Source organism: Arachis stenosperma, chromosome 9 (genome assembly GCF_014773155.1).
Source record: "Arachis stenosperma cultivar V10309 chromosome 9, arast.V10309.gnm1.PFL2, whole genome shotgun sequence".
Classification (NCBI taxonomy): domain Eukaryota; kingdom Viridiplantae; phylum Streptophyta; class Magnoliopsida; order Fabales; family Fabaceae; genus Arachis; species Arachis stenosperma.
Window position 1 is genome coordinate 39117895 of NC_080385.1, and position 15676 is coordinate 39133570.

Genomic DNA, 15676 nt, shown 5'->3' on the forward strand with positions numbered 1-15676 from the left:
CTTAAACACAAGGTAGTCCCCATTCAATTGAAGGACTAATTTACCTCTGTTGACATCTATCACAGCTCCTGCTGTAGCTAGGAAAGGTCTTCCAAGGATGATGCATTCATCCTCTTCCTTCCTAGTGTCTAAGATTATGAAATCAGCAGGGATGTAAAGGCCTTCAACCTTTACTAACACGTCCTCCACTATTCCATAAGCTTGTCTCAATGACTTGTCTGCCAATTGTAATGAGAACAAGGCAGGTTGTACCTCAATGATCCCCAGTTTCTCCATTACAGAGAGTGGCATAAGATTTATCCCTGACCCCAGATCACACAGAGCTTTTGCAAAGGTCATGGTGCCTATGGTACAAGGTATCAAAAACTTGCCAGGATCTTATTTCTTTTGAGGTAAAATTTGCTGAATCCAGGTATCCAGTTCACTAATGAGCAAGGGAGGTTCACTTTCCCAAGTCTCATTACCAAACAACTTGGCATTCAGCTTCATGATAGCTCCTAAATATTGAGCAACTTGCTTCCAGTCACATCTTCATCCTAACAGAGGAAGAATCGTCTTCAGAGCTTGATGAGCGGATAATTTGTACGCTTTTTGGCATTGTTTTTAGTATGTTTTTAGTATGATATAGTTAGTTTTTAGTATATTTTTATTAGTTTTTAGTTAAAATTCACTTTTCTGGACTTTACTATGAGTTTGTGTGTTTTTCTGTGATTTCAGGTATTTTCTGGCTGAAATTGAGGGACCTGAGCAAAAATCTGATTCAGAGACTAAAAAGGACTGCAGATGCTGTTGGATTCTGACCTCCCTGCACTCGAAGTGGATTTTCTGGAGCTACAGAAGCTCAATTGGCGCGCTCTCAACGGCGTTGGAAAGTAGACATCCTGGGCTTTCTAGCATTATATGATAGTCTATACTTTGCCCAAGATTTGATGGCCCAAACCGGCGTTCAAAGTCACCCTCAGATTACCCAGCATTAAACGCCGGAACTGGCACTAAAGTGGGAGTTAAACGCCCAAACTGGCACAAAAGCTGGCGTTTAACTCCAAGAGAAGTCTCTACACGAAAATGCTTCATTGCTCAGCCCAAGCACACACCAAGTTGGCCCGGAAGTAGATTTTTATGTCTTTTACTCATCTTTGTAATTCTTAAGCTACTAGTTCTCTATAAGTAGGACCTTTTACTATTGTATTTTCATCTTCGGACATCTAGTTCTTAGATCAGATCTTGGTTCTTCTGGTTCCCTCTTTGGGACCGAAGCCAATGATCACTCTTGTTCTTATGTATTTTCAACGGTGGAGTTTCTACACACCATAGATTAAGGTGTGGAGCTCTGCTGTACCTCGAGTATTAATGCAATTACTATTGTTCTTCTATTCAATTCAGCTTCTTCTTGTTCCAAGATATCACTTGTTCTTCAACTTGATGAATGTGATGATCCGTGACACTCATCATCATTCTCACCTATGAACGTGTGACTGACAACCACCTCCGTTCTACCTTAGATTGGGTGAATATCTCTTGGATTCCTAATACACGATGCATGGTTGATCGCCTGACAACCGAGTGCTCGCCTGACAAACGAGCCAGCCATTCCGTGAGATCAGAGTCTTCGTGGTATAGGCAAGAACTGATGGCGGCATTCAAGAGAATCCGGAAGGTCTAACCTTGTCTGTGGTATTCTGAGTAGGATTCAATGATTGAATGACTGTGACGTGCTTCAAACTCCTGAGGGTGGGGCGTTAGTGACAGATGCAAAAGAATCACTGGATTCTATTCCGGCCTGATTGAGAACCGACAGATGGATAGTCGTGCCGTGACAGGGTGCGTTGAACATTTCCAATGAGAGGATGGGAGGTAGCCACTGACAACGGTGAAACCCTTGCATAAGCTTGCCATGGAAAGGAGTAAGAAGGATTGGATGAAGACAGTAGGAAAGTAGAGAGACGGAAGGGACAAGCATCTTCATACACTTATCTGAAGCTCTCACCAATGATATACATAAGTATCTCTATCTTTATCTTTATGTTTTATTCATATATCATCTATACCCATTTGAGTCTGCCTGACTAAGATTTACAAGGTGACCATAGCTTGCTTCATACCAACAATCTCCGTGGGATCGACCCTTACTCGCGTAAGGTTTATTACTTGGACGACCCAGTGCACTTGCTGGTTAGTTGTGCAAAGTTGTGTTTATGCCATGGTATTGAGCACCAAGTCTTTGGGGCCATTACTAGGGATTATTTGAGTTGTGAAAAGTAGTGATCACAATTTCGCACACCAAGTTTTTGGCGCCGTTGCCGGGGATTGTTTTGTGTATGGACAACTGACGGTTCATCTTGTTGCTTAGATTAGGTATTTTTTTTTCAGAGTTCTTAAGAATGAATTCTAGAGTTTCATGATGATCTGTTGAAGTCTGGCTGGCTGTGAAGCCATGTCTAATCTTATTGGACCGAGGTTTCAACTCATCATCACAAAAGCTTGTTGATTTCTATCAATCTTGCTCTTGGAGCAATGATCTGCTAAGGCTTGGCTGGCCATTGGCCATGTCTAGTGTTTTGGACCGAAGCTTTCTTTGAAAGCTTGGCTGGCTGTGAAGCCATGTCTAATTCCTGGACCGGAGTCTTAGACTAGCATTGCAATGATTCTTGGAATTCAAATCAAGAATTCTGAAACCTTTATTTTCTATTTTCATATAATTTTCGAAAAAGCACAAAAAAATTACAAAATCATAAAAACCAAAAATATTTTATGTTTCTTGTTAAGTCTAGTGTCTCATTTTAAGTTTGGTGTCTTGCATGCATTGTTTATATGATCTTGGTTCTGTTTTCAAGTCAATAGTACAGGGAACTGAAGATTCAGTACATGCAGCAGAAGAATTACACAGAAAAGCTGGGCGTTCAAAACGCCCAGTGAAGAAGGACAGACTGGCATTTAAACGCCAGCCAGGGTGCCTGGTTGGGCGTTTAACGCCCAAAAAGGTAGTGCATTGGGCGTTAAACGCCAGAATGTGCACCATTCTGGGCGTTTAACGCCAGGATGGCACAAGAGGGAAGATTTTGTTTTCAAAATCAATTTTTTTCAAGTTTTCAAAGTTTTTCAAAATCAAATCTTTTTCAAATCAAATCTTCTCAATCAAATGTTTTCAAAATCAATTTCTTTCCTTTTTCAAAGATACTTGCTAACAATTAATGATTTGATTGAACATTTTATGTATGTTGCCTTTTCTGTTGAGAAAGGTTTAATGTTTGAATCATATATTTTCTTGTTAGGCAAGTCATTAATTTTTAAAATCAAATCTTTTTAAAATTGTTTTCAAATCATATCTTTTCAATCATATCTTTTTAAAACCATAACTTTTCAATCAAATCTTTTTAATCGCATCTTTTTCAAAATAGTTTTTCAATCATATCTTTTTTATTTCTAATTTCAAAATCTTTTTCAAAAAATTACTTGATCTCTTTCCCACTCTTGATTTTCGAAAATCAATTAAAGTTTTTCAAAATGTTTTTAAAATCTTTTTAATTTAATTTTCGAAAATTTCTTCCTCTCTTCTCACATCCTTCTATTTATGGAGTACCACTCCTCCTCAATGCAAATTCGAACTCTATCTAACTAAGTTCGAATTCTTCTACCTCTTCCTTCTATTTTTCTGTTTCTCTGACACCTCAAGGAATCTCTATACTGTGACATAGAGGATTCCACATTCTCTTGTTCTCTTCTCTTTCATATGAGCAGGAACAAAGACAAAGGCATTCTTGTTGAAGCTGACCCTGAACCTGAAAGGACCTTGAAGCGAAAGCTAAGAGAAGCTAAGGCACAACTCTCTGTAGAGGACCTCACAGAAATTTTCAAAGAAGAAGAAACCATGGCAGCCGAAAACAACAACAATGCAAACAATGCAAGGAAGGTGCTGGGTGACTTTACTGCACCTACTCCCAACTTCTATGGGAGAAGCATCTCTATCCCTGCCATTGGAGCAAACAACTTTGAGCTTAAGCCTCAATTAGTTTCTCTAATGCAACAGAATTGCAAGTTCCATGGACTTCCATTGGAAGATCCTCATCAGTTCTTAGTTGAATTCTTGTAAATCTGTGACACTGTCAAGACTAATGGGGTTGACCCTGAGGTCTACAGACTTATGCTATTCCCTTTTGCTGTAAGAGACAGAGCTAGGGCATGGTTGGACTCACAACCTAAAGAAAGCCTGGACTCATGGGAAAAGCTAGTCAATGCCTTCTTGGCAAAGTTCTTTCCACCTCAAAAATTGAGTAAGCTTAGAGTGGAAGTCCAAACCTTCAGACAGAAGGATGGAGAATCCCTCTATGAAGCTTGGGAAAGATACAAACAATTAATCAGAAAATGTCCTTCTGACATGCTTTCTGAATGGAGCATCATAGGTATTTTCTATGATGGTCTCTCTGAAATATCCAAGATGTCTTTGGATAGCTCTGCTGGAGGATCTCTTCATCTGAAGAAGACGCCTGCAGAAGCTCAAGAGCTAATTGAAATGGTTGCAAATAACCAATTCATGTACACTTCTGAAAGGAATCCTGTGAACAATGGGACTAATCAGAAGAAAGGAGTTCTTGAGATTGATACTCTGAATGCCATTCTGGCTCAGAACAAAATATTGACTCAACAAGTCAACTTGATTTCTCAAAGTCTGTCTGGAATGCAAAATGCACCAAACAGTACTAAGGATGCTTCATCTGAAGAAGAAGCTTATGATCCTGAGAACCCTTCAATGGAAGAGGTGAATTACATGGGAGAACCCTATGGAAACACCTATAATTCTTCATGGAGAAATCACCCAAATTTCTCATGGAAGGATCAAGAGAGACCTCAACAAGGTTTCAATAACAATAATGGTGGAAGAAACAGGTTTAGCAATGGCAAGCCTTTTCCATCATCTTCTCAGCAACAGACAGAGAATTCTAAGCAGAACCACTCTGACTTAGCAACCATGGTCTCTGATCTAATCAAAACCACTCAAAGTTTCATGACTGAAACAAGGTCCTCCATTAGGAATTTGAAGGCACAAGTGGGACAGCTGAGCAAGAAAATTACTAAACTCCCTCCTAGTACTCTTCCAAGCAATACAGAAGAAAATCCAAAAGGAGAGTGCAAGGCCATCAACATGGCCGAATTTGGAGAGGAAGGAGAGGAAGTGAACGCCACTGAGGAAGACCTCATTGGGCGTGCACTAGCCTCCACTGAGTTCCCCAATGAGGAACCATGGGAATCTGAGGCTCAAAATGAGACCATAGAGATTCCATTGGACCTACTTCTGCCATTCATGAGCTCTGATGAGTATTCTTCCTCTGAAGAGGATGAGTATGTCACTGAAAAATAAGTTGCTAAATACCTTGGAGAAATCATGAAGCTAAATGACAAGTTATTTGGAAATGAGACTTGGGAGAATAAACCTCCTTTGCTCACCAAAGAACTGGATGATTTGTCTAGGCAGAAATTACCTCAAAAGAGACAAGATCCTGGGAAGTTTTCAATACCTTGTACCATAGGCACCATGACCTTCAAGAAGGCTCTGTGTGACTTAAGGTCAAGTGTAAACCTCATGCCTCTCTCTGTAATGGAGAAGCTAGGGATCTTTGAGGTGCAAGCTACAAGAATCTCACTGGAGATGGCAGACAATTCAAGAAAACAAGCTTATGGACTTGTAGAGGATGTTCTGGTGAAGATTGAAGACCATTACATCCCTGCTGATTTCATAGTCCTAGAGACTGGGAAGTGCATGGATGAATCCATCATCCTTGGCAGACCCTTCCTAGCCACAGCAAGGGCTGTGATTGATGTTGATAGAGGTGAACTGATCATTCAAGCGAATGAGGAATCCTTTGTGTTTAAGGCTCAAGGATATCCCTCTGTCACCATGGAGAGGAAGCATGAAAAGCTTCTCTCAAAACAGAGCCCCCACAGTCAAACTCTAAGTTTGGTGTTGGGAGGCCACAACCAAACTCTAAGTTTGGTGTTGGACCCCCACATTCAAACTCTAAGTTTGGTGTTGGGAGGTTCCAACATTGCTTTGAGTATCTGTAAGGCTCCATGAGAGCCCTCTGTCAAGCTACTGACATTAAAGAAGCGCTTGTTGGGAGGCAACCCAGTGTTATATTTTATCTATTTTCTTTTGTTTTTTTTGTAGGTTGATGATCATAAGAAGTCACAAAATCAATTGAAAAAGCAAAAACAAAATGAAAAACAGGAAGAAAAACAGCACACCCTGGAGGAAGAACCTACTGGCGTTTAAACGCCAGTAAGGTTAGCAGATGGGCGTTTAACGCCCAGTCTGGCACCATTCTGGGCGTTTAACGCCAGAAAGGGGCACCAGACTGGCGTTAAACGCCAGAAAAGGGCAAGAACCTGGCGTTAAACGCTAGAAATGGGCACCAGCCCGGCGTTTAACGCCAGAATTGGCTCAAAACGCATTTTTGCATGCCATTTGGTGCAGGGATGACTTTTCCTTGACACCTCAGGATCTGTGGACCCCACAGGATCCCCACCAACACCACCCTCTATCTTTCTTCTTCACCCATTCACCAATCACCTCAATACCTCTTCCCCAAAGGCCCTTCACCTATCAAATCCCATCTTTCTCTTCACCACTCACATCCATCCTTCATAAAACCCCACCTACCTCACCATTCAAATTCAAACCACTTTCCCTCCCAAACCCACCCATACATGACCGAACCATAAGCCCCCCTCTCCTATATAAACCCTTCTTCACTCCTTCATTTTCACAGAACCTAAACACCACTTCTCCCCCTCTTTGGCCGAACACAAAGCCATTCCCTTCTTCCTCATTTCTTCTTCTTCTACTCTCTTCTTTCTTCTTTTGCTCGAGGACGAGCAAACCTTTTAAGTTTGGTGTGGTAAAAGCATTGCTTTTTGTTTTTCCATAACCATTTATGGCATCCAAGGCCGGAGAAACCTCTAGAAAGAGAAAAGGGAAGGCAAAAGCTTCCACCTCCGAGTCATGGGAGATGGAGAGATTCATCTCAAGGGTGCATCAAGACCACTTCTATGAAGTTGTGGCCATGAAGAAGGTGATCCCCGAGGTCCCTTTTTCACTCAAAAAGAGTGAATATCCGGAGATCCGACATGAGATCCGAAGAAGAGGTTGGGAAGTTCTTACCAACCCCATTCAACAAGTCGGAATCTTAATAGTTCAAGAGTTCTATGCCAATGCATGGATCACCAAGAACCATGATCAAAGTGTGAACCCGGATCCAAAGAATTGGCTTACTATGGTTCGGGGGAAATACTTGGATTTTAGTCCGGAAAATGTAAGGTTGGCATTCAACTTGCCCATGATGCAAGGAGATGAACATCCTTACACAAGAAGGGTCAACTTTGATCAAAGGTTGGACCAAGTCCTCACTGACATTTGTGAAGAGGGCGCCCAATGGAAGAGAGATTCAAGAGGGAAGCCGATTTAATTGAGAAGGCATGACCTCAAGCCCATAGCTAGAGGATGGTTGGAGTTTATCCAACACTCAATCATTCCCACTAGCAACCGGTCCGAAGTGACTCTAGACCGGGCCATCATGATTCATAGCATCATGATTGGAGAAGAAGTGGAAGTTCATGAGGTTATAGCTCAAGAACTCTATAAGGTGGCGGACAAGTCCTCTACCTTGGCAAGGTTAGCCTTTCCTCATCTCATTTGTCACCTCTGTTATTCAGTTGGAGTTGACATAGAGGGAGACATCCTCATTGATGAGGACAAGCCCATCACCAAGAAAAGGATGGAGCAAACAAGAGACCCCTCTCATCATGAGATCCCTGAGATGCCTCAAGGGATGCACTTTCCTCCACAAGACTATTGGGAGCAAATTAACACCTCCCTAGGAGAATTGAGTTCCAACATGGGACAACTAAGGGTGGAGCACCAAGAACATTCCATCCTCCTCCATGAAATTAGAGAAGATCAAAGAATCATGAGAGAGGAGCAACAAAGACAAGAAAGAGACATTGAGGAGCTCAAGCACTCCATAGGATCTTCAAGAGGAAGAACAGCCGCCATCACTAAGGTGGACCCGTTCTTTAATCTCCTGTTCTTTATTTTCTGTTTTTTCGAAAATTATGCTTTATGTTTATCCATGTTTGTGTCTTATGATCATTAGTATCTATGCCTTAAAGTTTGAATGTCTATGAATCCATCACCTTTCTTAAATAACAATGTTCTTAATTGAAAAGGAGAAGAATTGCATGAATTTTGAATTTTACAGCAGTTTAATTATTTTGATGTGGTGGCAATACTTTTTGTTTTCTGAATGTATGCTTGAACAGTGCATATGTCTTTTGAATTTGTGGTTCATGAATGTTGGCTCTTGAAAGAATGATGAAAAAGGAGACATGTTACTGAGGATCTGAAAAATCATAAAAATGATTCTTGAAGCAAGAAAAAGCAGTGAATACAAAAAAAAAACCGAAAAAAAAGGAAAAAAGAGAAAAAGAAAAGGAAAGAAAAAGAAAGAAATAAAGTGTGATCCAAGGCAAAAAGAGTGTGCTTAAGAACCCTGGACACCTCTAATTGGGGACTTTAGCATAGCTGAGTCACAATCTGAAAAGGTTCACCCAATTATGTGTCTTTGGCATGTATGTATCCGGTGGTAATACTGGAAGACAGAGTGCTTTGGGCCACGGCCAAGACTCAATAAGTAGCTGTGTTCAAGAATCATCATACTTAACTAGGAGAATCAATGACACTATCTGGATTCTGAGTTCCTAAAGAAGCCAATCATTTTGAATTTCAAAGGATAAAGCGAGATGCCAAAACTATTCAGAGGCAAAAAGCTAAAAGCCCCGCTCATCTAATTAATACTGATCTTCATAGATGTTTTTGGAATTCATTGCATATTCTCCTCTTTTTATCTTATTTGATTTTCAGTTGCTTGAGGACAAGCAACAATTTAAGTTTGGTGTTGTGATGAGCGGATAATTTGTACGCTTTTTGGCATTGTTTTTAGTATGTTTTTAGTATGATCTAGTTAGTTTTTAGTATATTTTTATTAGTTTTTAGTTAAAATTCACTTTTCTGGACTTTACTATGAGTTTGTGTGTTTTTCTGTGATTTCAGGTATTTTCTGGCTGAAATTGAGGGACCTGAGCAAAAATCTGATTCAAAGACTAAAAAGGACTGCAGATGCTGTTGGATTCTGACCTCCTTGCACTCGAAGTGGATTTTCTGGAGCTACAGAAGCCCAATTGGCGCTCTCTCAACGGCGTTGGAAAGTAGACATCCTGGGCTTTCCAGCAATATATGATAGTCCATACTTTGCCCAAGATTTGATGGCCCAAACCGGCGTTCAAAGTCACCTTCAGATTACCCAGCGTTAAACGCCGGAACTGGCACTAAAGTGGGAGTTAAACGCCCAAACTGGCACAAAAGCTGGCGTTTAACTCCAAGAGAAGTCTCTACACGAAAATGCTTCATTGCTCAGCCCAAGCACACACCAAGTGGGCCCGGAAGTAGATTTTTATGTCTTTTACTCATCTTTGTAATTCTTAAGCTACTAGTTCTCTATAAGTAGGACCTTTTACTATTGTATTTTCATCTTCGGACATCTAGTTCTTAGATCAGATCTTGGTTCTTCTGGTTCCCTCTTTGGGACCGAAGCCAATGATCACTCTTGTTCTTATGTATTTTCAACGGTGGAGTTTCTACACACCATAGATTAAGGTGTGGACCTCTGCTGTACCTCGAGTATTAATGCAATTACTATTGTTCTTCTATTCAATTCAGCTTGTTCTTGTTCCAAGATATCACTTGTTCTTCAACTTGATGAATGTGATGATCCGTGACACTCATCATCATTCTCACCTATGAACGTGTGACTGACAACCACCTCCGTTCTACCTTAGATTGGGTGAATATCTCTTGGATTCCTGATACACGATGCATGGTTGATCGCCTGACAACCGAGTGCTCGCCTGACAAACGAGCCAGCCATTCCGTGAGATCAGAGTCTTCGTGGTATAGGCAAGAACTGATGGCGGCATTCAAGAAATCCGGAAGGTCTAACCTTGTCTGTGGTATTCTGAGTAGGATTCAATGATTGAATGACTGTGACGTGCTTCAAACTCCTGAGGGCGGGGCATTAGTGACAGACGCAAAAGAATCACTGGATTCTATTCCGGCCTGATTGAGAACCGACAGATGGATAGCCGTGCCGTGACAGGGTGCGTTGAACATTTCCAATGAGAGGATGGGAGGTAGCCACTGACAACGGTGAAACCCTTGCATAAGCTTGCCATGGAAAGGAGTAAGAAGGATTGGATGAAGACAGTAGGAAAGCAGAGAGACGGAAGGGACAAGCATCTTCATACACTTATCTGAAGCTCTCACCAATGATATACATAAGTATCTCTATCTTTATCTTTATGTTTTATTCATATATCATCTATACCTATTTGAGTCTGCCTGACTAAGATTTACAAGGTGACCATAGCTTGCTTCATACCAACAATCTCCGTGGGATCGACCCTTACTCGCGTAAGGTTTATTACTTGGACGACCTAGTGCACTTGCTGGTTAGTTGTGCAAAGTTGTGTTTATGCCATGGTATTGAGCATCAAGTCTTTGGGGCCATTACTAGGGATTATTTGAGTTGTGAAAAGTAGTGATCACAATTTCGCACACCAGAGCTCATGAATGGCAGAAGGAGATTTAATGGAATCTCTATGGTCTCTATTTGAGCATCAGATTCTTTTGGATCCTTAATAAGAAACTCCTTCTTGCTTGAGGGATGTCCCAGGAGGTCTTTCCCACTAGGATTTTCATCCTCCTCCTCCCTTGTGCATTCGGCCATATTGATTATATCAATGGCCTTGCACTCTCCTTTTGGATTCTCTTCTATATTGCTTGGGAGAATACTGGGAGGAGTTTCAATGACTTTCTTACTCTGCTGACCTACTTGTGCCTCCAGATTTCTAATGGAGGATCTTGTTTCACTCATGAAACTGAAAGTGGCCTTTGACAGATCAGAGACTAGATTGGCTAAATTAGAAGTGTTTTGTTCAGAATTCTCTGTCTGTTGCTGAGAAGATGATGGAAAAGGCTTGCCATTGCTCAGCCTGTTGCGTCCACCATTGTTAAAGCCTTGTTGAGGCTTTTGTTGATCCTTCCATGAGAAATTTGGATGATTTCTCCATGATGAGTTATAGGTGTTTCCATAAGGTTCACCCATGTAATTAACCTCTGCCATGGCAGGGTTCTCAGGATCGTAAGCTTCTTCAGAAGCTGCCTCTTTAGTACTGTTGGATGCATGTTGTCATCCATTCAGATTTTGAGAGATCATATTGACCTGTTGAGTCAACACTTTGTTCTGAGCCAATATGGCATTCAGAGCATCAATTTCAAGAACTCCTTTCTTCTGAGGTATCCCATTATTCACGGAATTCCTCTCAGAAGTGTACATGAATTGGTTGTTTGCAACCATGTCAATGAGTTCTTGAGCCTCTTCAGGCATTTTCTTTAGGTGAATAGATCCACCTGCAGAATGGTCTAATGACATTTTCGAAAATTCAGATAGACTATAATAGAATATATCTAATATGGTCCATTCTGAAAACATGTCAGATTGACATCTTTTGGTCAGCTGCTTGTATCTTTCCCAAGCTTCATAGAGGGATTCACCATCTTTTTATTTGAAGGTTTGAACATCCACTCTCAGCTTGCTCAGCTTTTGAGGAGGAAAGAATTTATCCAAGAAGGCTGTAACCAGCTTATCCCAGGAGTCCAGGCTATCCTTAGGTTATGAATCCAACCATATTCTAGCTCTGTCTCTTACAGCAAAAGGGAAAAGCATGAGTCTGTAGACATCAGGATCAACTCCATTCGTCTTTACAGTCTCACAGATCTGTAAGAACTCAGTTAAAAACTGATAAGGATCTTCAGATGGAAGTCCATAAAACTTGCAGTTCTGTTGCATTAAAGCAACTAGTTGAGGCTTAAGCTCAAAATTATTGGCTCCAATGGCAGGAATGGAGATGCTTCTTCCATCAAATTTGGACGTTGGCTTTGTGAAGTCACCAAGCATTCTCCTTGCATTATTATTATTTTCAGCTGCCATCTCCTTCTCTTGTTCTAATATTTATGAAAGGTTACCTTTAGATTGTTGTAACTTAGCTTCTCTTAATTTTCTCTTCAAAGTCCTTTCAGGTTCTGGATCAATTTCAACAAGAGTGCCTTTTTCCTTGTTCCTGCTCATATGAAAGAGAAGAAAACAAGAAAAGAAGAGGAATCCTCTATATCACAGTATAGAGATTCCTTTATGTTAGTAGAAGAAGAAAGGGGAGAAGAATGTAGAAGAGGGGATTCGGATATTTAGATGGAGAGAGGTGAAGAGAAGTGTTAGTAATTAAATAATTAATAGAATAAGAAAAGAGAGGGAGAATTTCGAAAATAATTTTAAAAAAGGGGTTAGTAATTTTCGAAAATTAAAGATAAAATATAATTAAAATTAAAATTTAGAACAAAAAGAATTTTTGAAAAAAAGAGGTGAGATATTTTCAAAAATCAGAGAGGGAAAAGTAGTTAGGTGGTTTTGAAAAAGATAAGAAACAAACAAAAAGTCAAATAGTTAGTTGAAAAAGATATAAAAATCAAATTTTAAAAAGATAAAAAGATAAGAAGTTAGATAAGATATTTTAAAATCAAATTTTTGAAAAAGATAAAATTTTGAAAAAGATAAGATATAAAAGATAAGATAAGATATGTTTGAAAAAGATTTAATTTTTAAATTAAAATTAATTACTAACAAGAAACTAAAAGATAAGATTCTAGAACTTAAAGATTGAACCTTTCTTAACAAGCAAGTAACAAACTTCAAATTTTTGAATCAATCACATTAATTGTTAGCTAATTTTCAAAAATTTGATATAAAGGTAAGAAAAAGATTTTGAAAATATTTTGAAAAATATTTTTGAAATTTTCGAAAAAATAGAAAAAAATGAAAAGGATATAATTTTTGAAAAAGATTTTGAAAAGATAAGATTTTTAAAATTGAAAATTTGACTTGACTTGTAAGAAACAACTAATTTTGAAAATTTTTGACCAAGTCAACTCGAAATTTCGAAAATTTGGAGAGAAAAAAGGAAAAGATATATTTTTGATTTTTGAATTTTTAATTATGAGAGAGAAAAACACAATTATGACCCAAAACATAAAAATTTTGGATCAAAATACATGATGCATGCAAGAACACTATGAATGTCAAGATGAACACCAAGAACACTTTGAAGATCATGATGAACATCAAGAACATAATTTTGAAAAATTTTTGATGCAAAGAAAACATGCAAGACACCAAACTTAGAAATCTTTAATGCATGGACTCTAACAAACGAAAAATGCATATGAAAAACAACAAACAACACAAAACAAGAAATCATCAAGATCAAACAAGAGGATTTACCAAGAACATCTTGAAGATCATGAAGAACACTATGAATGTATGAAATTTTCGAAAAATGCAAGAAAAATTTTTAAAGCATGCAATTGACACCAAACTAAAAAAATTGACTCAAGATTCAAACAAGAAACACAAAATATTTTTGATTTTTATGATTTTATTAATTTTTTTGGATTTTTATTAATTTTTTTCGAAAATAAAGTTTGGAAAAACAAAAAAGAAAAGAAAAGTTTTAAAAAAGATTTTTGAAAAGAAAATTACCTAATCTGAGCAACAAGATGAACCGTCAATTGTCCATACTCGAACAATCCCCGGCAACGGCGCCAAAAACTTGGTGGACGAAATTGTGATTCCTTTGTTATTGTATTTTGTAAAATTCATTGCTTTTTCTTTCCCTGGTAATGGCGCCAAAAACATGATGCCAATACCATGGTTCACAACTCCGTTCAACTTAACCAGCAAGTGTACTGGGTCATCCAAGTAATACCTTACGTGAGTAAGGGTCGATCCCACAGAGATTGTTGGTATGAAGCAAGCTATGGTCACCTTGTAAATCTCAGTTAGGCAGATTAAATGGTTATGGGTTTCGAAAATTAATAATAAATAGAAAATAAAAAGGGATAGAAATACTTATGTAAATCAATAGTGGGAATTTTAGATAGGCATGTGGAGATGCTAGAATCCTTTCGAATCTCTACTTTCTTATTGCTTTCATCCAATCCTTCTTACTCCTTTCCATGGCAAGCTGTATGTAGGGCATCACCATCATCAATGGCTACTTTTAATCCTCTCGGGAAAATGGTCCTATGCGCTGTTACTGCACGGCTAATCGTCTGGAGGCATCACCCTTGTTGATAGCTACATCCCATCCTCTCAGTGAAAATGGTCCAAATGCTCTGTCACAGCACGGCTAATCATCTGTCGGTTCTCAATCAGGTTGGAGTAGAATCCCTTCATTATTTTGTGTTTGTCATCACGCCCAGCCTTCAGGAGTTTGAAGCTCGTCACAGTCATTCAATACTGGAATCCTACTCGGAATACCACAGACAAGGTTAGACTTTCCAGATTCCCGGGATCCTACTCGGAATACCACAGACAAGGTTAGACTTTCCGGATCCCCATGAATGCCGCCATCTATCTAGCTTATACCACGAAGATTCTGTTGGGGAATCTAAGAGATATGCGCCCGGCCTAAGGTAGAACGGAAGTGGTTGTCAGTCACGCACGTTCATAGGTGAGAATGATGATGAGTGTCACGGATCATCACATTCATCAAAGTGTTGTGCAATGTATATCTTGGAATAAGAATAAAGGAGAATTGAATAGAAAGTAATAGTAATTGTATTGAAACTTGAGGTACAGCAGAGCTCCACACCCTTAATCTATGGTGTGCAGAAACTCCACCGTTGAAAATACATAAGTGAAAGGTTCAGGCATGGCCGAATGGCCAGCCCCCATGAAGGTGATCAAAAGACCGAATGGTCAAGAGATAAGACAGTCAAAGATTAAACTGTCAAAAAATAAGACATCTAATACAATAGTAACTTATCCTATTTATACTAGAGTAGCTACTAGGGTTTATATGAGTAAGTAATTGATGCATAAATCCACTTCTGGGGTCCACTTGGTGTATGCTTGGGCTGAGCTTGATCTATCCACGAGCTGAGGCTTTTCTTGGAGTTGAACACCGAGTTATAACGTGTTTTGGGCGTTCAACTCCGGATCATGATGTGTTTCTGGCGTTTAACTCCAGACAGCAGCATGTACTTGGCGTTCAACGCCAAGTTACGTCATCAATTTCCGAATAAAGTATGGACTATCATATATTTCTGGAAAGCTCTAGATGTTTACTTTCCAACGCCATTGATAGCGCGCCATTTGGAGTTCTATAGCTCCAGAAAATCCATTTTGAGTGTAGGGAGGTCAGATTCCAACAGCATCAGCAGTCCTTTTGTCAGCCTTTTTCAGAGTTTTGCTCAGATCCCTCAATTTCAGCCAGAAATTACCTGAAATTATAGAAAAACACACAAACTCATAGTAAAGTCCAAGAATGTGAATTTAACATAAAAACTAATGAAAACATCCCTAAAAGTAGCTTGAACTTACTAAAAACTACCTAAAAACAATGCCAAAAAGCGTATAAATTATCCGCTCATCAAGTATTTAAACCTCGGGTCATCTTCTCAAGGAATTGCAGGGAGGTATGTTCTTATTATTGGCTATGAAAAAGGTAAAAT

The 15676-nt window shown here is 39.2% G+C and overlaps 1 non-coding gene across 1 annotated transcript; it reads right to left on the reverse strand.

The window, feature by feature from the left end:
* Nucleotides 1-4273: 4273 nt before the first annotated feature.
* Nucleotides 4274-4381, reverse strand: LOC130953691 (small nucleolar RNA R71). The gene has a single exon (XR_009075853.1). It is a non-coding gene; the product is annotated as a small nucleolar RNA R71 (small nucleolar RNA).
* Between the last annotated feature and the right edge of the window lie 11295 nt (nt 4382-15676).